General features: G+C 39.8%; 1 protein-coding gene and 1 pseudogene across 4 annotated transcripts in view; one reads left to right on the top strand and one right to left on the bottom strand.

Annotated features, from left to right (window-relative positions):
- TMEM108 (transmembrane protein 108) overlaps positions 1-25,525 on the top strand; it is a 218,600-nt gene that overhangs the window by 31,968 nt on the left and 161,107 nt on the right. The window lies entirely within an intron of this gene.
- LOC118715752 lies at positions 8,236-9,653 on the bottom strand (annotated as a pseudogene).

Genomic DNA, 25,525 nt, shown 5'->3' with positions numbered 1-25,525 from the left:
TTTTGATGGCCATTAATTAGATCAATGTGTCATATGTGATTTAAAAAAAATAAGTATTTCAGCCTTCAGGAGCAATATCTTTAGAGTGGATCCTTATTTTGGAAATGGAATTTATAAGTTTTCTAAATCAAGTGTTTCCATTTTTTTTTTTTTTACTAATTTTATGTGTGTGTTTTTTAATTCTTCCATTCATTTATTTTTTAAAATATATTTTTATTGATTTCAGAGAGGAAATGAGAGGGAGAGAGACAGAAATATCAATGATGAGAGAGAATCATTGACTGGCTGCCTCCCGCACACACACACACATACACCCTTGGGGATTGAGATCTAACCCCGAGCCCTTCAATCTGAAGTCTGACGCTCTATCCACTGAGCCAGACCAGCTAGGGCCCATTCACTTCTCTCTTTGCTGAGCCACATTTTTAAAAGAGAGTAGAAAGAACATGCTGATAATTGCTTTCTAAAGCAATGTCACATGAAAAGAAATAGAAAGAATTCTTGGATAGTGATCCTGTCCAGAGAGTGGTGAAAAGCATGGCGTGCCCAAATGTTTGCTGCCCTCCGTGTCCTTCTCTGTTCCCTGTGTTTGAAGTTCTCCCTGTTCCCTTGAGCCCCTCTGCCCTCTCCAGCATTGGCTAGAATTAAAAGCAAATTTTTTCAGAGCCAGATATGCTGATGTCATATTTTCTCTCTTCCTATTTAATCTCTGGAGCACTTGAGTTTTCTTTTTCCATCTGTAAAGTGAAGCCAAACCATCCTTTAAAGTTGGCGGTGAGGATTAAATAGCAAATTTTACACCGTATAAGTCCAGGACCTGAGCACAGCAAAGGTTCAGTAGTTGTTGAATTCCTTCTCCTTTGTATAATGTTTACTTATACCTGCAGGATATGTATCTGCCTCATTTCTCTAAACATATAATTGGTATTGTTACATATTATATAATACAACTATAAAAACTGCATAAATAATTACAGTTTAATGAACTATTGTAAGATGAGCGTTCTTTTAAACATGTGGAACAGATCTGGTCTTAGTCCTTTGGACAAGGTATTGTCTTGTACTGACAGCCAGAGGTCAGACATGAGAAGGAGAGATAGCATTTCCTTTAGGCAAATTAAGTTAGCCCAAATCCAGCGAAGACCTTGTTAGCAAAAGGGAGGGCTCCTTGACCAGGACTATAGGGTTTTGGCATTGCTGTGGATTAGCCATGAAATCCCACGTCCCACTTCCACAGCTATGGAAAGACTGGCCTCTTTGCATTTTTTAAAATCACAAAATGGCTTGGGAAAAAGCAGATATTGAGAAATCATTCTACTCACCCCAGAAATCTACAACTCCCACTTGTAAAAGTGAATTCAGAAGATCAGGAATCCCTGAGGAGAAACTTTGAACTGGAGTACCTTGGTTCTACTCGACTTTCACTCAGTGCCAGTCAGCAACAGTAGCCTACACTCCTGCCTGATTCAACCTGGACTCCACCCTCTTTATAGTCTTAGGCTGTAACTCTGCTGTTTATCTCCTTGACCTGCTCCCAGATGAGGAAAGCTTCTGTCATTACGATTAGTTGTGCCAAGCCCACACTGTACACCCCCTTGCACTCTCCTTGGACTCCCTGGCATTGTGGTTAGCTTGCATTGGCCTTGTCTCTCTAACAAGACAGCAGATATTTTGAAAGTAAGGACCATGGCCAGGTTTCTTGACATCTGAGCACTTAGTGTTGACGTCCATCTACCATGTGTGGTGGTGGTCAGAGGAGAGCCTTTGGTTTGCCATTTGTTTTGCCTAGCCTTCATTTAGCAGCTGAGGTCATTGCTAATTGTGTCATTACAGTCAAGGTCCAATTATTTGGTGCCTTTGAGAACTACAGTCTTGTACCACTTAACAATGGGAATATGTCCTGAGAACGCTGTTAGGTGATTTCATCCTTGTGCTTACACAAACCTACATGGTATAGCCTACTACACACCTAGGCCATATGGTATAGCCCAGTGGTCAGCAAACTCATTAGTCAACAGAGCCAAATATCAACAGTACAACGATTGAAATTTCTTTTGAGAGCCAAGTTTTTTAAACGTAAACTTCTTCTAACGCCACTTCAAAATAGACTCGCCCAGGCCATGGTATTTTGTGGAAGAGCCACACTCAAGGGACCAAAAAGCCGCATGTGGCTCGCGAGCTGCAGTTTGCTGACCATGGGTATTGCCTATTGCCCTTAGGCTACAGACCTGTACCACATGTTACTGTATAAAACAAGATGAAGTTAAGTCAAGCACAAGATATAATGATGCAATCACAAGATGTGTTGAACACCAGATGTATAAGGCTGTTGCCAGGCATAACATGGCATACTGTTTTACAGCAAACTTTTTTTTTAATAGCAAAGCTGGAGCTACTGTATGTTTCCCTCTTAATTGATTCAATTCATTTTTATGAATCCATGTTAGCAGTTAATCACACAAGAAGAAATTTTGCATGATTCATAGTGCCAAGTGATACATTCACACTTTGTTTGAATATTTGCATTGGAATAAATATTGACATTAACTGTTTTTTTTAAAGGATATTTCTGATTGATAATAGATATTTTAATAGGAGCTTACCAGATTGATATCAAGAATAATGAAGCTATGATATTTAATGACAGCCCTTGACATTGCTATAAGATCAGTGAGGGAAGCTTACTCTGTCTGATACGAAGATTGGCTGTGCCGTGGCCACAAATGCCATGTGCAACCATCTAATGAGTACAGCCCTAGTCACCAGTGTAATGATGTCAATTGTCAAGTCAATTTGCCAGTTTATTTTCAATACTTTTTCTATAATTTTAAATTACTATATTTTAAATCTTTATTTTAAAAGATTTGTGGGGGGTTTTTTTGCTCTGACTGGTTTGGCTCAGTGGACAGAGCATAGGCCTATGGACTGAAAGGTCCTGGGTTCGATTCCAATCAAGAGCATGTACCTTGGTTGGGGGCACATCCCTACCCTGTTTCCCTGAAAATAAGACAGTGTCTTATATTAATTTTTGCTCCCAAAGATGTGCTAGGTCTAATTTTCAGGGGATGTCTTATTTTTCCATGAAGAAGAATACGACACACATTTATTGTTAAATGAAAATAAAGGAAATTTATTACCTGTATATGGTACGGTAGTACGGTAGTTGTCAACACAAACCAGACAAACTGTGAATCCTATAATTTACTCTTATTCAATGACAATCATGTCATCATCTTCTGGAACATCATCATAACAATCCAATTCCTGAATTTCCTGATGAATTTCTTTTGACTCCATTTCTTTCAGAATCAATGGACCAAATCTCTCATGTTTAGCCTGGGGGGGGGGGCCTTTCTTTGGGGGGATAACTTATATTTCACTCAGAAGGAAACATGTAAGTAGGTCTTATTTTCTGAGGATGTCTTATTTTCAGGGAAACACAGTAGTAGGGGTATGCAAGAGGCAGCTAATCGATTTTTCTCTCTCATTGATGTTTCTAACTCTCTATCCCTCTCCCTTCCTCTCTGTAAAAAAAAATCAATAAAATATATTTTTTAAAAATATTTGTGTTTTGTTCTTTTAAAGAAAAATGCATATGAGTGTTATATTTTTGCTGTAATCCATTGTGGATAGCTTTCTTTTGTTCACATTAATCTGAATGTGTTTCATGTACAGCAATGGTGCTTTACGGTCAAGTAAGTTTGGTGACACTAATGTAGATTGTCACTTCATATGTATAATGACTGAGTAGGCAGTGAACTTGACACGTAAAGAGAGGAGAAAAGAGGTTCAAGAGCTGCAGGAAGGCTGGCTTAATGAATATCTAACTTCCCTAATCCTGGATTTGTACCAGTCGATGTGGATCAGAGGTACAATCTAACTCTCATTTCCTAGCTCTTAGGAAAAATGCTAATGTCTGGTTGGAAATCTTATTCATTCATAAGTTGACCTGCTGAAAATAGGTCTGACATGTTGACTAGACTGAAAACGGGTTTGTTGTCTGCCTGTATTCCAGCATTTGTTAAACATCCCAAATTCAATCAAATGTCAGATTAGCATGTGTTTAATATGTAGAATTCTTGAACCCAACTACACAAAAATGAAAAGCTCAACTAATGGAATTGAAAGGCAAGTTCATACTTTGCCAACTTTACATGGGAGCATAAGCACAGATTAAAATGAGACCAACAAAGATGAAAAGAAACATGGGTAGGGCTCAAAGATCTTATAGGCATGTTAGTAAAATTCTAGAGAACTTGGGGCAAGGGCCTAATTACAAAAGAAAACACTTTTAATTCAGAGAGATAATTGCTTTTAGAGCATGTAGATTTTCACCCTGGAATCTGTAGTCGTTCCCAAGGAAAAAATAAAACAAAATTAAAAACTTCCCTAAAGTCCTTCATATAAAACATCTGGAGCCAGGCAAAGGTTGTCAGTGAGCATTTCTGAACTCTCTACCATCTCAAGGCAGTGATGTAATCCTCATTGCTTGATAAATATAACAATTCTTCAGGATAATGTTTTCTCCCAACTTAATTTTAAAAGGAAATATCACATAGATACTGTTTTGTTGGGGTCCAGTACATAGGGATTTGAGGTCCATATATCATTGAATCCTTTCCATCTCATCTGTGAGCAGAATGACTTTGGAACAAAGCCATCAGTATGCATCAATAAGTCATTTTTCACCCATTATAAAGCTATTTTATACTTTACCAGATAAGCTTGAGAAGTTAAAGCACTACCATTTTCATATTGATTCATAAGAAATTCCAAAGTTTCATGGTAGGGATGAGACAAGGTGCCCTGGCCAATGTGGCGCAGTTGGTGGGAGTGTTGTCCTGTATAACAAAAGGTTATGAGTTTGATTTCTTCCCTCCCTCCTTCTCCTCTTCCTTCTCTCTTCTACCTTTTCCTCTCTCCCTCTCCCTTTCTGTCTCTCTAAAATTATTTTTAAAAAGTTTAAATAGATCTTAAAAACCATCATGGTATTATAAGAACATGAATGTGCCATGCTTGTTTTGAGTCTCTCTGAAAATATACATTATTTGGTACCACCTGCTATTGCTCAGTTCCAACTGGTCTGTTCCTGTCTAATGGAATATTGAGTCTATAAAGCACATGTGTCAAACACAAGGCCCGCAGGCCAAATCCGTCCCGCCAGGCCTTGCAATGTGGCCCGCACCACGCTGTCATCACTGCACTCTGCTGCGTTTCCATCACAATGACAGTTTATGACTGTTCAGTAAACCATTCGGCCCGCGATTTAGGCTGGATTTTAGATTTTGGCCCCTACTCTGATTGAGTTCGACACCCCTACTATAAAGTATGGTGACTTCCACTGTACCTTCTGTTTCAAAATTGCAAGGCATGTGTTGGGAGGAAACTGGGCCTTTTCCTTTGGTACCAGATTCAGGCTCTCCTCCCTGATAACTGTTGAAATGGTAGGGAGGGTAGTCAGGAGGAAACAGTCCATCATTTCTAATTCTGTAGTACTCACTGAAGCTATATTTTTATTACAATACATCCATTCATAGAAGCATCAGATATTTAAAAGTGAAAGGGGGAATTACCCAGAAAGAAGCAGCACAAAGCTGTGTAAGTATGTAGCAAAGTTCACTTAGACATATCTGAAAGTTTTACTCTGTCATATCATTAGGCCCATGAGGAAAAAGATAATCTCACTTTTAATATTTTATATTTGTAGTCAAAGATTTGAAAGGTTAGCATGGAGTTTCACTTGGGGAGGGGAGCTAGGGCTGTCACTGTATTTTGGTGAGGGAGTAAAATCTTTCCCTGCTTGACCAGGAAAACAGCAAGAAAGCTTGCTCCTCAACCCTGGGTGGGCAAAGTTTGGAGGCAGGAGACCCGAGACTGGTTCTTTATTATGTGTATTAGCTTGCCTTGGCCAAGTCACTTTACTTCTATGAAAACAGAGTCAGATCAGATGTTGAAGACACTTGCCAACATTCTCTAATTCTGTGATTGGTAAACATTGTTTCTGCTCAACTCTGCTCCAAGTGGCCTGAAGTTATATGAAATTAATATGACTTATTGGGTGGAGTAAACAATTCTGATAGAAGCAGAAATTTCTCAGAACAGATGGATAGAAGGCCCAATGCAACTTGCTTAAGAAGGTTTTTGTCTTTTCTGGCATTTCTTGTTTACTTAAATATGACCATGATAGAGATACTGTCAATTCATTGAAAACTCAAGTGTGGATGATTGTGACTCCGTTTATGCTGGTTCCTTTTTATGCTGCCGAGAAGTCAATTCTTGGCCATCCATGAACTTGTCATTTGCATTTATAACAAGAGTGCTAACAGTGAGGGGAGTTGATCTGTGAAGCAGGCACCTGAGTATCTAAGAAGGTCTTAGAAGCTTGAGTTGTCTCATAGGCCAGCTATTGATGGCAAATATTGTAGCCTAGGTTTTCAGTTCAGTCCTTGTTTCCACAGAAACTTCTCCCAGGATGTGAAAATACACAGGTCTGTGTTTCTTAACACTCTCATAACCCATGCCTTGCCTGATTAACCCTCAGAATCAATCATTCTCTCTTCCTCCTCCCACCTTTTACACACACACACACACACACACACTCACACATGTACTGCTGGCCAAGTTGATAACCCTTGGTACAAATAGAAATAATTCTATAGATTCATTCATTCCAGAACAACTCAGTTATAGTTTTAGATGAACTGCTTATTAGCTTCGTGACCTTGGATAACTTATCAAACCCCTCTGTAAGAGGAGGGTTTGGCTAGAAAACCTCCACAAGACCCACACAATTGTACTTTCAGAAGAGTAAGGCCTGAGACATAAATAAATGCAGGGCTGGCCCCAGGCACCTTGGTAAAACAAGACATGCTGTGTGTTTCCGGAATTCCCTCCCCCCTTTCTATACACCTCATCATTTACTTCCCTTCCTTCCCCTCCCCCAAGCACCTGGCACTCAGTACACTCCTGCTGCCTCCTGCTGGCTGGCCCCTTTCAGCAACAGGTTAGCAGTTTCATGCCATTTTCTCCACCATCTCTCCCACGTGGCATGTTCATGTGCCAATCATCCTTCAACACTCAGGTGAAATGCCTTCTCTTTGAAGCTATATTGATCCCCTTATGTAGCATTAATCTCTCATATCTACTAACTTCCATAGTATGTATCTCATTCTTTAAATTCATGGTATTTATTTCTGCTTTGTAGATATAAATATTATTTTTCTTCTACTGTATTGTAGTCTCTTGAGGGCAGAATTTCTATTCCAATTCCTGGTATAGCTATTGAATGAATTTATGAATGAATGAACAAATGAACTAATGAGGGAGAATGTTAATTAGTGAATTAATTCATCACTGCATCCCCATTTGGTACTATACTATTCAGTAGTAGACCCTCAGCAAATGTTGATAAATGAATAATTCTGATTTTCCCATTATTCCCTTAGGCCCTTTATATATAATTTCTGGTTAATTAATGAAGAGGTTTTTAATAACTGATAGTCTGATATGTTGCTGCTCAGAAAGAAATTTATGTTTTAATAGTAGACTCTTTAATGGTGTACATTTCAGATAATGAACTAGAAATGGTTTATGGGATGTATGGGCTCATCTAGTCAGGGGCAGGAGGCGGTTCCATCTACTCTGCAGGTGACTGTCTCTCAACCTCTGTATTTGTATGTATTGCACTTTTAATTTATTATGCAAACAGAAATTTTCCATAGAACACTTAATTGTGGCAAAGCTGACAGCTGCTATTTTGTTCCCTTATAAAAATTCCTCTTTTTTTTTTGAGAATTGACATATTTCAAAATGTGGCAAACATCTTAATTTGTACATGAGAAGAGGAAGTGTTCAAATGGGTATGCATTTCAAGTTGTTGCAGGTTATTTGTGAGAGAATTTCTATAGATAAAACATGTTTTAAATTTAATCAACAATAGCCTGTCAGTGTACTTAGAATCATGACAAAAAATTTTCTCTCTGGTCATGTTGTCTGTGATAAACTACTTGTGTTTGGGCAAGATGTCAATACAGCATAAATCCATGGCATTTGGTTTTCTTTTAAAGATTAAAGCTGTTTTTCTTGGGATAAATGCAGCAGCAAAACACAAACCAATTGATTTAAAAAAAAATAAAAAAGCACTTCTGTCATACTCCAATAATTTTCAGGACATATCAACCAACAGTAGTTTTGTCATTCCCAATCCATTTAAGAATCGCTTCTCTGCACTGTTGCCTTAAGTATGCCTGTAAAAGCTTTTTCTCAGTTAAGCCAGTTGAATGACTACAGCCTGGTTGAGAGAATCTAGTTGATTGGTCCATTTATCAAGTGCAGCTTATTGGGCACACCCTTCATCCAATGAGAAGTTGGTTGGCTTGATTGGTTCAGCCAGGAACATGGTTATCCAATATGCACTGCACTAGCAAGCTCTCCACATCAGATACATCTATGTTTAACTCCTTAGAAATAAGAGGAATATATATTCTTGTGTGAGGCTTAATTTTATGAGCACTTACGTTCTGGTGTTTTACAAAAGCTCTTCAATGTGTTCCCTTATGAAAGGGTCATCCATGGTGTTGCTGTGATTTGTTTTCAGAATCTTTTAAAATTCAGTGATGTCATTATTCTGATAGGCACTTACTAAATTAGTCATTTCAAGAATTTCTGGATCAGTTTTGTATGGTTTGGCCTACTGTGAGTCAAATTGATTTATTCCCCATTTCATTAGCATATTTCCTAGAACCAAATATTTTAAGCAAGTGGTTCATCTTAGGCTTCTTGATTCATCATAATCCTTGAAGACTTCAAAAAACACACCACACAGTGTATGCCTTTCAAATTCACCTTCCCTCAAGTCCATATTGCCAACACATTCTCTAATGACTCTTGTGATCAGTCGGTGAGGGACAGCAAACTGGATGTGAAGTGACTGTTCATAGAGGGCTTAAAAAAATAATTATGAACAAGAACAGACCCAGAGATAAGGAGCCATGGGTCAGACTGTTGGACTTCAAAGGGAGGGTGGAGATAAAAGGGAGAGATTAACCAGTGGTCAAGGACAGTAGGGGGGTGGGGGATTGCAATGGGGGGTTGAGGACAAATATGTGATACTTAATCAATAAATAAATTAATTTTTTAAAATAATTATTTTCCTGTGCATGTACAGAGCAATCAGGCAGGCAGACAGGCGAGCGGTTAGGAGCCAGTGGTACTGGATTGCTAGAGGGTGCAGCCAGGCTGAGGGACCACCCTCTTCCCTCTTCCCCATGCAGGAATTTCATGCACCAGGCCTCTAGTAGGTCAATAGTTGTTTATATCTGTTCATCATTTCTGGAAAGTTTGTCAACTTGAAATTAATCTTACCCATTTGTTTCAGTTTTTTAAATCCCATTCCTCCTTTTCACCTTCACGTTCCAAAACGTTCTGGAAACTGCTTAATGCTGCTTGTGGGTCATTTTCTTTTAATACTTTAGATTTACAGTACTGATTTTTCAAATCCACTTTTGCTCGGAGTTATTGTCTTCACAGTATTCCAGGTCATAGTCCTCCTCATCATCACACATGAAATCGCCTTCCATGTCAGACATCTTGGCCAGGAAGCGGGCAGGGGGAATATTGTTTTTATTCATCTGCAGTGTTTCTGCTTTTGCCATCTTGGCTGTCAATCTGTAAGCTACTGTACACTGAAGAAGGAAGACTGTCTGAGGTTATCCCAAAGGAAATGTAATCTTATTAACCTTTCCCATGGTATCTTCTTGGAGTACACAAAGCCATATTCACTTACCTTTACTGTTAAGGATGCAGCAGGTGGCATCTTTCAATGCAACTAGGACGGTGGTCGGCAAACTCATTAGTCAAACAGAACCAAATATCAACAGTACAATGATTGAAATTTCTTTTGAGAGCCAAATTTTTAAAACTTAAACTTCTTCTAAAGCCACTTCTTCAAAATAAACTCGCTCAAGCCATGGTATTTTGTGGAAGAGCCACACTCAAGGAGCCAAAGAGCCGCAGTTTGCTGACCATGGGACTAGGAGATGAGGGAGGCTCTTAGAATGTCTCCACTAGGGAACAGCGCAGTCTTTCTTATCTCTTTAGATGATATCTAAATGGCCTCACCTCATCCAAACATTCAGTTTTGATGGCTCTGCCTCAACCACCACCATGTTCCATGTCTTATAACACAGTTGGCAAAAAGCACTGCAAATTCTCAAGGCCTGCTTGTTTTGTGACCATTTGTTCTTCTTTAATTCCGTCGCTGTGGTTTTCTGTAGATTGTATTTCTCAGATTCTAGAAGACCAAGTGTTTGTAAGTATCTTGGTGGGTGGAAGAGACCACGAATGAACTGACACCCAGTAAATGACTAGTGATGAGAGAAAGGAGGTTTGCCAATATGACAGCTATGAAACCAGGGAAGAATTCTACTTATCTTGTGCAATTGGCCCTACAAGGAAATATCTGTGTCTCAGTGGAAGAGATACCGTTGGTCTGTGTTTGTATTGCAGGTACCTTCCCCTTACTTTCCTCATCAGTTCAGCTGCATGTCAGAAACATGGTATATAACTGGGGTAAAAATTAAAGCGTGGTTTAATTGGCTATTGCAAACAACGTTGTTGAAGTTATGGAGGGGCCGTGACCATAGGTCATTGTCGGAGCAAGATACAGCCTTTGATCTGTCTCCAGAAGGCAGTGTGCTTAGAAAAGTAATCACTCTAGGTTAATAACTGCATCTGCAGTGTTTGGTATTTAAATAATCCATTTAAATGTATTTTACTCAAAGAAAAAATTTAACAGTGTTCTGTTGTTAATGCATTTCAAATATACTTGAGATTTAAGGAATAGACAAAAAATAAAAGAAGCTGATTTCTCATAGGTTAGACTGCTAATGGTGAAAACATAAACACTTTTTAAATTTTGTAATGTTCTTCCTGTGGTGATTCCAAAATGGTTCTGAGCTATAAGTATAGGTACAAAGGATATGTTGATAATAACCCAACCTAGGTGCTTTTTACCAGGCCTATGATTTGATTTTCAGTTGCAGACTCTCGCATATTTGTAACCCTCCCACTTCTCAATCTATCAATTTTGAAAGAATTAGAAAAATAACATTGATGGTCTTTTAAAAGATAAAATTAGAAAACACTGTATACTTAATAGAGTTTTTTAACCTATGAAGTGGCATGATACATAAGAGCCAAATGTGCCACAGTCTATGAAGACACTTTGTAAATTATAAACAGCTTTATACATGTATTATAAAATTCTAATTACAAAATGAAAATATCTTTTCATGTCCAGTTCTCATCACTTTGCCTTTCTGTCTATCTAGTAATCATATATGCATACAGGTGGCACTGAGGTTGCTTTCAAATGATATATTGTTTTATTAATATCTATTATACTTATTATTATCTATTTTATTATTCTACTGCTATCTGAATGTTAGAACTCTATGTGGAATTCATCTGTAGTTTGGCATCATTGAGGTTATTATCTAGAAAGATAGACATGCGGTTTACTGTTACTTTTTAGGACCATCTCCATTAGTGAAGGGAGCTATGCCTCATCATATCCATTACTGAGTACCAATACTACAGTTAGCTTCTCCATGACTTTATAAAGAACTAGCAGTGGGATGCCAAATGTAGGGACACTTGCTTTAGGTTTCCTACTTCAGTCTTCTGGTTTCAGTGTAAGTCAATCTATGGGAGACTAAGTAAGTGGGGGGACAAAATAGGGCTGTTTTGTGAGGATGGATTGGGAAAACACACACACACACACACACACACACACACACACACACACACAAGAATTCTTCAACCTGAATAGATATTTACCAATAGGATACGTGCTCTAAATTATGCATGTCAAACTCGCGGCCCATAGGCCACATGCCTCGTTTATTTGGCCCATGTTAGCCTTTGAGTTTGACATGCTTGCTCTAAATCAATAAAATATTGAAAAATTAGTATTTGTTCAGTACCCATGAAAGAGTACTCTTTAAAATATAAATAAACATTAGAACTTAGATTTCGCTATCAAATCTGAAAACTGGACATAATTTTTTTCTTAACACTCTTCTGATTAGGAAAGTGATATCTTAATTTTAGAAAATCCAGAAAATGTAGTTGAGCACTGTAAAGAAAATTTAAAAAAACAACAACACATGCTATTGTAGTAGTTGAGTATCAACCTATGAAGCAATAGTTTACAGTTCGATTCTAGATCAGGGCACATGGCCGGGTTGAGGAGGCAGCTGATGAATGATTCTCTTTCATCATTAATGTTTCTATCTCTCTCCCTCTTCTTTGCTCTCTGAAATCAATAAAAATGCATTTTAAAAACACACCCTATAATCCTACATCATAGATATTGTTAATCAATGTTTATGATTATATTTAAATTAACCACTGAGAATAGCCTTTCAAGCTTTATGTGTGCTTATATCTAGACATCTATACCCAGTTGTCTGTATAACTTTTTATTTGTAAAATGGAAATATTGTTTTTATTACCTCAATTAAAAACATTTCTTCATTGTCATATGCACATATGTGAAATATCCATTATTTAGATAGACTATAATTTATCTGTTCCCTATTTTTGGACATTTAAATTATCTCTAATGTTTGCTCTCAGATGTATGAGTAATGAAAAGAGACTTGTATGTAACAAATTGGGTGAAAATTGCTAGTTATTTTATTATTATGGACACTGCCTAAAAATGGAGTAGCTAGGTCAGAGGTACTTATCATTCTAAAGATTTTTGAAACATACTGCCAGATTGTCCTCAAAAAGTGCATTAAAAGCTCCCATTGTCATTTCATTGTCTTATTAGCCAACCTACTAGTACTGTTTACTGTAGGCACTGACTCAACATTATGCTTTCCTCACTCTTCCAGCTTTAGTTAAAGCCTCATCATTTCTTTATTGTTTACATTAACCATTTCTAGTCTTGACTCTCTCCAAACATTCGCTATGTTTCTCAGACAAGAATTATATAACACCAGTGGCTCCTCTGTGGTCTTTATAGGAACCCACATATCTTACCATGTATGCAGAGCTTGGGAGAAATTGAGTATTCCTATCATCTCCAGCCTCATCTGTAGACATTTGCCCACTTATAATCTGGACTTCAGTCCTCTTAAGTTATGGTAGAAGCCTTCTAATCTGAGGCATGATTTTTTAAATTTAAAACATTGGTTAAAGTAGGAAAATATAAAATAATATATTTAAAATTTTTATTTTAACTTAAGACATATATCTGACATTTGTTTACCAGTCTTTTGAGAGCTCTACTTCCTTCTCAAAAACCCACAACAGCATTTAACCCTTATTCTTTGTGTTAGTTTTCTGTAGCTGCATTAACAAGTCACTCTACATTGGCAGCTCAAGCACAAGTTTATTATCTCACAGTTCAGAAGTAGGATTGGCTTGGCTGACTCCTGACTGTGTCACAAGGCTGAAATTAAGGTCCACTTCAAGCTTAGCATGTTGTTGGCAGAATCCAGTTTCTTGTCTTTGTGGGCTTGAGATCCTTATTTTGGTTGTCATCCCGGGGGGGGGGGCATGAAGGGGGGAAAGGGAGGGCTTGTTCTCAGCTTCTAGAGACCTCCCATGTTTCTTGGCTCTTGGATCCCTTCTTCCACCTTCAGAGCCAGCAATGGTGGGTTGAATCCTCTTTACATTTTTAATTTCTTGACCCCTCTGTCTCAGCCTCCTTTCCTCCCCTTTTCCATGCATCTCTCTGACTCCTCTCCTTTTCAGGTTCATATGATTACATTAGGCTCACCTAGATTATCTCTGTCTTAAGGATGGCGAATAAGTAACTAATTCCATCTGCAATGTCCCTTTACCTCTGGTCCTAGATTAGTGATGTTTGAACACCCAGGGAACAGGAAAGTTGGAGGGGCAGGGGAGTAGTAACATCTTTAGAATTCTGGCTGTAGCATTCTTACCCCAACCTCCCTTGACTTTCTCTCTTGTGTAAGTGGAAGGATCAAATGGGTAGGAATGTGTTCCTTAAAAACCATGGATTATCCTAGGACCTCAGGTTTTGATACCCAAGAAATATTCAAAAGTGCCCAACTAATTTTTCTACTATAAGCCTCAAGATGCTCTGGACATCTAGAACTAAAGTCAACCTTTTTCTCTGTTATATTATGTGTACCCATGGACAATGGGTACATAAAGCCCTTCTGGTCTCTGTGGATGGTTGTTAAAGGGGAAAGGACTTTCTGAGGGCACGCTATTTCAGTTAATTAAACATTTATTGACTGTTCTGCAGAAAGTGTCATGGGAAATTCTGATCTGAAGGAATTTATTACCCAGTAGGGGTAAATTTCACTTACACTAAATGCACAATGTGAAAAGACTGTAGGAATACACACAATGCTGTCAGAACCCAGAGAAGGCGGAAGCTGGGACCTCCAATTGAAAGAGGTGAAGGTCTTAAAAAAAAAAAAATGGCATGCAGGCAGTTCTTGAAGAAATGTGGTGGTTAAGAAATAATTTTACTCCCTAGCTGGTTTGGCTCAGAAGATAGAATGTCAGCCTGTAGACTAAAGAGCTCCAGGTTCAATTCCAGCCAAGGGTTGCAGGCTTAATTCCTGCCTGTCCTCCCTCCCCCCCGTAGGGGGCATGCAGGAGGCAGCCAATCAATGATTCTCTCTCATCATTGATGTTTCTAACTCTACATCCCTCTCCCTCTCTCTATGAAATCAATAAAAAGAAAGAAAGAAAGAATTTTACATATTTGCAATCTCCAGAGTACTTTTCTGTATGTACTGGATTTCTTTAATGCCCACAATTCCTTTTGCAGCAGGGATTATAACATTGGTGTTACAGATATAGGAGCTAAGGCCAAGAGACTTGCTCTAATCAGATTGCAGTGTTTGACTTCGATTGAACCAGTTTCACTAACTCTAGATGGTGTGCTTTTTCACTTTACCACATTAAGACAAGCAGAAGGAAGAGAGCAAACCACGTGGAGAGAACTGCATAAGCAATGGCAGTGACATGGCTAGTATAGTGTATATAGAAGCTAGCCTCCAATACCCTCCTGTGATCCCCATTTACTAGAATTCACACCTTGTGGAATTCCCCAATTGGATAGGGCTGGCCTGTGTAGCAACATGATATTGCAGAAATAATGACATGTGATTCTGAGACTAGCTCAAAGCAGACATTGTGGCTTGCAGTTGGCATTGCTGTCTCTTGCTCTGAGGGGAAGCAGCTGCCATGTCCTAAGAGATGAGCATCTCTTTGGGGTGGTCCGTGTTGCAAGCCTATGTGAACCTGTCTTGGCAGCAGATCCTGCTGTCCCACCCCCAGTCAAGCCTTCAGATGACTGCAGCCTTGGATAACATCATGACTGCAACCCCGAAGGAGTCTCTGAGCTAGAATCATCCTGGTAAGCCGCTCTCAGATTCCTGACCCACAGAAACTGTGTGAGATATTTATTGTTGTTTTTAGCCGCTAAATTTTAGGCTAACTTGTTTCTCAGTAATAGGTAACTAATGCAGCCTGTGTTTTAAAATAATGAGTAATTAATCTTATTTAAATGGTGTTGAACAGATTGTAAAAAAAAAAAAAAAAAAAAAAAAAAAATGCCCTAGAATCTAAGTACCTAATTCTTTATTCTGTAAGCATGAGGAGATACTGAAGGGCTTTGAGCAGCAGAGTGCTCAGAAAAATAGACTGTTGTTGGAGAGTCTCTTGCATATGGAGTATTTACAAATTAACTGAATTTCATGCCATTTGGGCCTGCAAAGCAGTCACTAAGAAATTAAATGCCCTCCAAATACATCTGTCTCATCTTATTTTGAGTCTGAAAATTTTAAGATCTGTGCTGACTCTTTTTGCAATCCTAAAAATTATACTTTATTTTTATATCTTTAATTAGTACAGCCATCTCATACTTCCAGCATTCCTGGCTTGTCCGAAGTGTGTGCTACAGGCAGATCAGTAGGTTACCTCCAGAAGCAAGTGTATGTGGTGCCAAACACAAGCTTAGGAAAAGTGTGTAGGGGGAAAAAACCCTTCTCTGAAGCTTCTATTCTCTGGCCTTTTGGTGGAGTTAAATTATGAAAGGAGTTTAATTGCCAGCAAAACCTTGACATCAAATCATAGCAACTGTGAAAAAGTGATTGCTTGTGATTCACCAGGATACATCAGGTGACACATCCTGCATCTTTGAGAGCTTACGGGCTTGGAAGTCCTCTACCTAAACTCTGTCAGTGAATAGCAATGACCTCTAAGCTACAGCCTTCTTGGGAGAGGGACGTTGGTGGAATGAATGCTTTCCTTTTAAGTTAAGTGAAATTCAGGAGTAGAAGATGTGGCCTTACGTGACCCCACATCTTAGGCTAATAGGTCTCCTATGGAGAACTGGTCTCTGTAACATGGGTGCAGGAGCATGCAGGTGGTTTCAGAGACTTTTTCCATGGTTGGTTCTGCTTGAAGCTCAGAGGCCAAATGATACCGTAGAAAGAGCAGCAGACTAGAGAATTAGGAGAAGGAAGTGCTAGTTCTCTGTGCTGCTCACTAGTGTGATCTTGGGCAAATGCTGAATCTCCCTGGGTCTCAATTTCCTTGCCCATAAAATGAGGGAGGTTTGGATTAAATGATTCCTAAGGTTCCTTCTAACTACAACATCCCATGACTTGTGATTCCTCGTATGAAATCTCTCCATCAAAATTGAGTTACCATGTATCTCTGGGGAGAGTTTAGAGTAATGAGGTGACTCTATTTCTAAAGGGAATAAGACAAATATCATACCCAAAAAAATGTTGCTTGGAAACTTTATACCATTATCAGACCAGTGCATATCCATTTGCTTAGTTTTCTGTGTAACATGAGTATTCCTTTGTAATTATAAGAATTATTTCATTTCTAAAATTTATAAAGGTTATAGAGGGAAGAATTAGAAAGGCTGCCTACCATTGCATGCATTAATAATGCATGAGTAAGCGAGTGAGTCTGTGCCATAGATACCATTCAGTGTGTTTTATATTCTGTTTAATAATTGCAGTTTTAATCAAGTAGTATGATTTATAGCATCTTTTTAATAACTTGCAAGAGGTACAGCCTCCTGCCTACTAATCAGATTGATCTTAGTTTGGGTGCAGCATTAGTATTTAATTCCCTTGGGAATTGTGATGTGTAGCTATTATATATTTTCTTTTTTAGGATTGTAAGTGGAGGCAGGGACCCTGACAGAACCCCACAGGATAACTGAAATCCACTAATTAACCACAAATCCTATATTTTAGCTTACACGGTGATTGCAACTCTTCTTCACCAAGCCTGACTATTTGCCTACCGTATTTTCCGGCATATAAGACGAGCCCCTAATTTTACAGTTAAAACATAGGTTTAGGCCTATATTCGCTGTATAAGACTACCCCCCACTTCCGAGGCAACACCAGTTCTTTTTTTAATAGACCGCCTCTCTGACTCTGGCCAATCTGAGCAGGCTTTGTACTAGAACACAGTGTAGCTTCGGGTACAGAACATGTGTAATTTGCATGCATAAAAAGCCTGCTTGGATTGGCTGAGTTAGAGAGGCGGTCTATTTAAAAAAAGAACTGGTGTTGCCTCGGAAGTGGGGGGTTAGTCTTATACAGCGAATATAGGCCTAAACCTATGTTTTAACTGTAAAATTAGGGGGTTGTCTTATACGCCGGAAAATACAGTACTCCCCCCCCCCTTTTCTACTCATGCATTCTTTCGAGGAATGGTAAAAATGCAATCAGATGAGCAAGGAGAGAAATGGAAGAAGAAAAAAAAGGAAATAAGGGGGCTAGATGTTGCAAGAGCTGCTTAAGTTACATACAATCAAACTCTGGTGACTGTGCAGTTGACTTGAGTGTGGGGAGGGAAGGGAGTGAAGGTGGTGAGCAACTTGCCCAGTTGAGCGTGCAGTCACAGCTAAAGACACTGAGCAGACAGGATAACAAGTAGAAATAAGTAGTTGGTGCTGTGTATGTGAAAGGAAGTATTTCTATATCAGTCCTTCCACTATGGACCCTATTTACACACTCTAATAGGTTTTCTTTTCTTTTCTTTTCTTTTCTCTTTTTTCTTTTCTTTTCTTCTTCTAACCTTTCATTCTAAGAGGATTACATCCTCCATTGATTTCTGTCTGCAAACCCTCCAGTGCCATTTTTGATCAGCATGTTTGTGACATTTCGGGCCGGATCAGGATTTGACCAAACTCTAATGGTCTGAGGAAGTGGTGAGCATTGCTGGGTGACCAGCAGCCTGCTCTCATAGAACCAGAGGGTAGTTAGTGAGTATCCCTAGCTAAGTTATAGTACAGGGGTAGGGGGGTGCTAGGATTCTATCAGACCTTTTCCAAAGTCTAACTTGAAACAGATGCAAACTCTTGAACCTACTAAAGCAAAACTCTGTCTCTTAAGGCTGTGATTCTTAAACTTGAGTGTGCATCAAAATCTTCGGGGGTGGGTGGGGGTGTTAAAATCCAGTTGTTGTGCCCCACCCTCAGAGTTTTTGATTCAGTAAGTATGAGATAAAACCCAATCATTTGTGTTTCTAACAAGCTCCACTGGTCCAGGCACAACATTCCAAACCACTGTCCAACCTGGAGCGATCTAAAATCAGACTCTGGTTCCTCTGTTCTTAATCCTGTCACGCCTTTGAGCCAGCTTGGCTCTGATCACTGCTCCTTGGGTCTATGTGTGCTCATATCCTGCCTTTCAAATCCATAGTGTTCCAGACACCGGAGACTGTGTCTGTACTCGGATACTCAAACAATCTGAATTCCTGAGCTCAGTATAAAACCAGAGATTTAGAGCAGAATTAGGATATCCTGTGACCTTAGGAACACTGACATTTAATCTGGAAAATAACACTTGTAGGTGGGGAGAATTCTCTCTTTTATCTATAAGGAATTTAAACTCAAAGTTTAAATTACATGTTTAAGAAGTAAATGACAGCTGATATCTCAACCCAAGGCTCTGGCTTCAGTGCCTGATTTTCTTTCAGGAAATCTTTCTCCAGGTTCCATTTTGAGAGTTTTCAACTACCCTCTTTCCTTGTTTTTATGTAGCCAAGAGTATAAGACTCTCTTTAACTAGGGTTTTTTATGACTTACATATGCATATATGTGGATTCATTTAAATATGAATATATATACACACAAATGCTCCTTTGTTTTATTTTTATTATTTTACATATATTTTTATCAATCTGTATAATATACTAGTACATCTTTGTAAGTTGCCCTAAAACAGCTTAAGAACAAGGCAAAGAATACATAATACCCCCAGATATAATAAATGTGTGCACACATTAGTCACCCACACACGGCCTGGCCTTTTCTCCACATCTCACACTAAGTCTAAGAAAACGTGTGTCTTTGGAAGCCATAGATTTATAATACACTAGCTTCCTGCCATGCCGTTGACTGCCATTGGTAAATAAAGTGGAAACTGCCCTTGCTGCCCTGCCCTCCTCCCCTTGTCCCCAGTACCTCTCCATAAAGGAGACTGGGGCGTCCTTTAGTTCTGGTGGCAGGTCTCCATTGACATATTCACTCTGTTAGAAAATATTAATACGAACTGCCCTGAGGGCATTGAGAGTATGTCTGCACTGAGTTTACCTACTTTGCCCACATTAATAGCATTATAGTGGAGTTGGTTTTTCCCCCTTTATTAAAGAAAATTCTTTGTCCATTGTGGGAAGGGTGGGCAAAAAAAAGAAAAATGCTAGCATCTGCTTTTGAAGGCTATAGTGACACATGGAGTTGGATTGCAGAAGGAATGGTGATAAGAAGGAGCTGATCGATGACTCTCTCTCATCGATGTTTCTAACTCTGATCTCTCTCCCTTCCTCTCTGAAAAAAATCAATAAAATATATATTAAAAAAAAAAAAAGAAGGGGGGAGTGATCATAGGTATCCCAGGGACAAAATGACTCTAGAGTCATGTACACGTATGTACAGACCCTTTGGCTTAGCTGTGTACAGTTTTCTGCAGTCACCTAGTGTTTTTCATGGATGAAATTGCTCATAAGCCAATATAAAATTTGCACATTGCTCAAATTGTTTCCTAATATATTGATTGCATCAAGCAGATTTGTCTTTTCAAAATAAGCATTGTAGCATCACCAACTTTACAAGTCAGTTCTCAGTTCCCTTGTATTTATAACACTTGATTGCCATATGTAAGATGAGGGGGCATATGAAGATGGCTCTTTTCTTTTTTTTTAATCTTCACCCAAAGATATATTTATGATTTTTAGAAGGGGTGGGGGTGTTGAGAGAAAGACACATCTATAGGAGAAACATTGATTGGTTGCCTCCCATACACACTCTGACTAGGGATTGAACCTGCAACTTAGGTACATGCCCTGACTGGGAATCTAACCCACAACCTTTTGGTGTACAGGACACCGAACCAAAAAATGAGCCACCTGGCCAGGGTCAGGATGGCTCTTTTACATATATTTATTTCCCAAATTTTATAATATTTCAGATAATGTTTATAAACATAAAGTAATGAGTAAAAACATCCCATGTATCAAGATGGCCTTGTCAGGATGGCATCTTCTCACCCCATCGCACCCCACCCCTACCTTTGAGCCAAGCCCAGTGGGTTGAGTCACCATGACTGGAGGCTGCTCATCTTCGCCCTGATTATTTTCCTTGACACTAGTCCAAGAGGGACTTATTGGAGTAGCTCTGTGTAATTTGATGAGGTATATGCATATACTCATTTGTTGTGGATATCAGGGAAGTTCCCAGGTTGATTTCAGGATATAGCTGTGTGTACTTAATACTTCGCAGCAAATCCTGCATGCAGAATATTTGTGATGGTTAATTTTGGGGTATTTTACCCTGTTTAGACCCACCTTGGGAAAGAAGAGAAAATCTACATGGAGAAAGTAGCTCCACATCTTTGAGCCTATATTTGCAGGTAAGCCATGGCTGGGAAAAACATAGTTAAAATTATGTCCTTGGAAGGAGCAACTGGTTATTTTCTACAGGTTGAATCCCAGTCTTCCAATTAGACATGGCAGCTGGATTCTCATGTGTGCATTGAATTACAGAGAAATGAACATTGCATCACTAATATAATTGCTTGGATAGATAGTATGCATATAAACATGTAGGGATTTTAAATATAGATAGAGAAATAAACTATTCAGCCCTGGGATTTTGGGCTGGAAAGAAATATGAAGAAAAAGGGTATTTTGTTCCATGCCTCACCTTATACTAAACTAGAGGCCTGATGCACAAAATTCATGCAAGAGGCTCAGTCCCCGCTGCAGTGGTCACTGCCTCTGCCTCCGCTCCATCTGGTCTAATTAGCATATTATACTTTTATTATCATAGATATGAAATCAAGACTACAAGCAGCACTAGCTGGACAGCCTGGCTACTTATAACAGAACTGTACGTAAACACCAGGGCTCCAGGCTGTTCTCTTCCCACCATAGCACTGCTTTTTGTAACTCAGGGAGTTCTGACCACTCAGGAATCCAGGCAGCCCTCATTTTGTTGGAGTTGCTCCCTGAACTCTGGTGTTTGCCACACCTGCTTGGTTTGATCCCCCTGGCGGACGCTTCCATTTTGTCTTATTTTTAAAGCTGAGAAAAATGAGGGTGACTTGTATACAGGCCATGGTTACCCCTAGCTAACTTATTTCTGTAGTGACATCCTTTTTTACTTCCATGGATGAATGTATGAACAAGAATAATTCTGGTGTAAACAAGACAAAAGTGCTGGCTGGCTTCTTATGGAGGGAGGCCCATGTCCCAGCAGTTTCGTTTTAGTTAGTCAGTGAAGCCCTCAGATGTGTTACTGGAGATGCAAAGACCTGGGGGAACACACCCCAAAAAATAGGGAAAAAATAAAAAACTCCTCAAGGTATTTAAAAAAAAAAACAAATGGGGAAAAAAATGTCTTATGGAAAATGTTTAGAGTGAAATACAGTATATAAGATATAAAATGTTCACATGCTGCCATGTGGCTTTTAACCCTTCAAAATGATTCCTAAAAACCATGTGATTGGAGAATGTTAATGTGAAATACGTTTACAGTGTCAATTTAGTACAATCTCTATACCCCAAAGACAAGTGGAATCCTATATAATAAAAAGCTAATATGCAAATAGACTGAATGGCAGAACAACCGGAATAACCAAACAACCAGTAACTATCATGTGCTCTAACCATCAGGGGGCATGTGCGGAACATGAAGGGTGTTGGCCATGGAGAGATGGTGGAGTAGGTGGGTGAGGGCACCAGACCAAGGTGGGGCACTAGTCACTGTCATTGGGGCGAGCCTCTGGTGGTTACTGGAAATGCTTTGCTCCTGCGTGCTGCGGTCCTGCCCGGCACTTGCATCTGCTGCTGGCATCTGCTCTGCTTGTGCCCACTACCAGTGCTGGCCCCACTCGTACTTTCAGTCAATGCCATTAGAGGGTGCAAGTAGCAGCTGCTGGCCCTGATCACCCTGAAGGCTTCTCCAAGTCCCCTTGCTCCTGAGGGGCTGACAGGGCAGCAGCTGCCACTTGCACCCGCTGATGGTGCCAGCCCCACTCGCACCCGATGCTGGCACTGACCCCAATCGCTCTGCATCATCAGAGGGTGCAAATGGGGCCAGCACCGTTAGCACATGGGATTGGTGGCAGCGGGAGTGGGGCTGCCAGCAGACAAGGAACCAGGGGCTATGGCGGGAGGAGCTGGGCGAGGGCACAGAGGATGGGCCCAGACCTGCTTTTGTGCTTACCGCAGCCTTTCAGCCTGCAGTTCTTTTTGAGATGCATGAATTTGTGCACTGGACCCCTAGTAATAATAATAATAACAACAACAACAGCAACTAACACTCTGTGCACTTACGAGGTGCCAGGAACTATTCTGCATGGCTTGTAAGAAATCATTCATTTAATACTCAGTACAACCCTATGAGGAAAATTCCATTATTATTACTTCATTTGGTGGGGGGAACCTGAGGTTCAAAGAGATGGCTTTACTTGCCCGAATACCAGTCAGTTAATAAATTGAGAAGCTGTGATGTGAATCGAGAGCTGACTGCTTTCTAGCTTACTCTCCTGGTAGAAATGAAAGGAAATGCTAGACACACCTGCCTCAGTCATGCCTCTCTCCTGAGGCAGCTCACAGCATCCCTCCACGCAGTTTTGTTAGCCAGTAAAGGGAAATAAAAATAATACATGATTTTCTTTCTCACAGATTTGTTGTTATCATCTAAGAAGACAGGGAAAGGAAGTAGTGTTCAATGCACTATCTGTGATGCACCAGGGATTATAGCAGATATATTTCACATAGCATCACTAGTTTTTGCTGTCCCTGCTCTTAAAATTATTTGAGAATTATTGTGCAATTCTCAAAATCACTGTTACCACAGAGCCACTGCCATTTTCAGAAGATGGGTTAACTGCCATCTGTTCTCATGTGTGGGTTATTCTTGTTTTCTCTATTGCTTGACTTGTTCAACTGCTTTCAATGCAGGGGGTGGGAAACTATTTTTAAGTAAATACATGTTATTTGTAGAAAATTTGGGTAAAGGGTTTGAAAAGGTAGTTTAGGAGGTGGAAACTCAAAAGGCCATCAAGCATTGGAAAAGATACTCCCTCCAAGTTGCTAGTAATAAGAGAAATGATATAATGATATATTATGTATAGCGTTTTAGAGAACTCAGTTATATCAAGTGTTTCAGGGATTGTGAGGACTGTCATGCGTTGCAGATAAAAGCATAACTGGCCTACCATTTTGAAAAGGCATTTGGCACAGTAGGGTACTCATACACCCAGGACCCAGCTGTTACACTCTTGGCGATATATAAAATATCTTTGTTTTATATATCCTATATAATAAAAGCCTAATGTGCTAAGTGTCCAGTCTTCTGGTGGGCTGTTCAACCAATCAAAGCATAATATTCTAATGATATGCTAAGGTCACTCAACCACTCACTATGACATGCACTGGCCACCAGGGGACAGATGCTCCAATTGGTAGATTAGCTTACTGCTTGGGTCCAGCCAATCAGGACTGAGTGAGACAGGTCAGACACACCCTGGACCCCTCCTGTGGTCCCTCCACCACCCCAACTGTAAACCAGTGGGGTCCCTCAACCTGACCTGTGCCTTCTCACAATCCAGGACCCCTCGGGGGATGTTGGAGAGCTGGTTTCAACCCAACAGCAGAACAACCGGTTGCTATGACATGCACTGATCACCAGGAGGCAGATACTCAATGCAGGAGCTGCCCTCTGGTGGTCAGTGCCCTCCTACGGGGAAGGCCGCTCAGCCAGAAGCCAGGCTTACAGCTGGCGAGCTTAGTGGTGGTGGCTGGAACCTCTCCCGCCTCCTTGGCAGTGCTAAGGATGTCTGACTGATGGCTTAGGCCTGCTCCCCGCAGCAGGGAGTGAGCTTAAGACATCAGTTGGACATCACCTTGAGAGCTCCCAGATTGCAAGAGGGCACAGGTTTGGCTGAGGGACCCCCTAAGTGTACGAATTTCATGCACTGGGCCTCTAGTATTCATATATATATATATATATATATATATATATATACACACACACACACACACACACACACACACACACACATATACACACACACACACATGTTTACATAAATACATATGTATGTATGTACTACTAACAGTAATAATAAAAATAGCAACAGCAGTGGCAGCAGCTAACACTCACTGGGCACTTACCAGATGCCAGGCACTATTCTGTATTGCTTATAGGGAATCATTTATTTATTCCTCAGTACATTAATATTATTAATATAATAGTACATAAGTGGATATTCACACAGGATTATTGCAGTGATAAGAGAGAGTTTCACAGGCTGGTAGATTACTCTAAGAATGGATCAGAGCATTGCGTGTTGGTCCCAAATGGAACAAGTGAAGTTGGAACTTGGTCTCTTGTACCAGGGAACCATCCCATGTGAGGGAGTGAATGGCTTTTAATAGGCCAGAGCTGAGAAGTTTCTGATGGCAATTCAAAAACAAGTAAGTCAGTGAATGATAGAGTGCTGAACCTTTATCCCTTGTTTTGTATCTGTACTGTGAACAACCTTTAAGAAAGAATGCATTCCTTTCTGCCAGAGACAAAAAAAAAAAAAAAAAAAAAAAAAAAAAGAGCTTCCCCATGGAAGACAGCAAGTCTATCTAGGCCTCTTACAAAAGCCAAACTTCCCAGGGGAAACGCAGGTCTCCAGTCGTTGAACTTGGAGCTGAAAATGACAGCATGCTATTGGCTGTTGTTACCATGGTAATCATTGCTGACCTCACAGGTCCTCCCTAATGATTTTCTCAACCTGCTCACTTGTACGCATAGGCCGTGTGTGTGTGTGGGAGGGGCTATTTGTTTGCTTGAGGCTGGCTAAGTTGTCATGTTTTACTCTGAATCCAGAGTCAGAAGGCACCAATGCCTTGAAGTCTGGTGGGTTTGGATTGGGTCCACTGGGTTTGGAAAAAAATCAAAGGCATGAGGAATTCTACAAATCTCTGCAGCTCTCAC

Source organism: Pipistrellus kuhlii, unplaced genomic scaffold (genome assembly GCF_014108245.1).
Source record: "Pipistrellus kuhlii isolate mPipKuh1 unplaced genomic scaffold, mPipKuh1.p scaffold_m20_p_11, whole genome shotgun sequence".
Lineage (NCBI taxonomy): Eukaryota > Metazoa > Chordata > Mammalia > Chiroptera > Vespertilionidae > Pipistrellus > Pipistrellus kuhlii.
This window is presented reverse-complemented; position numbering and strand designations above follow the sequence as displayed.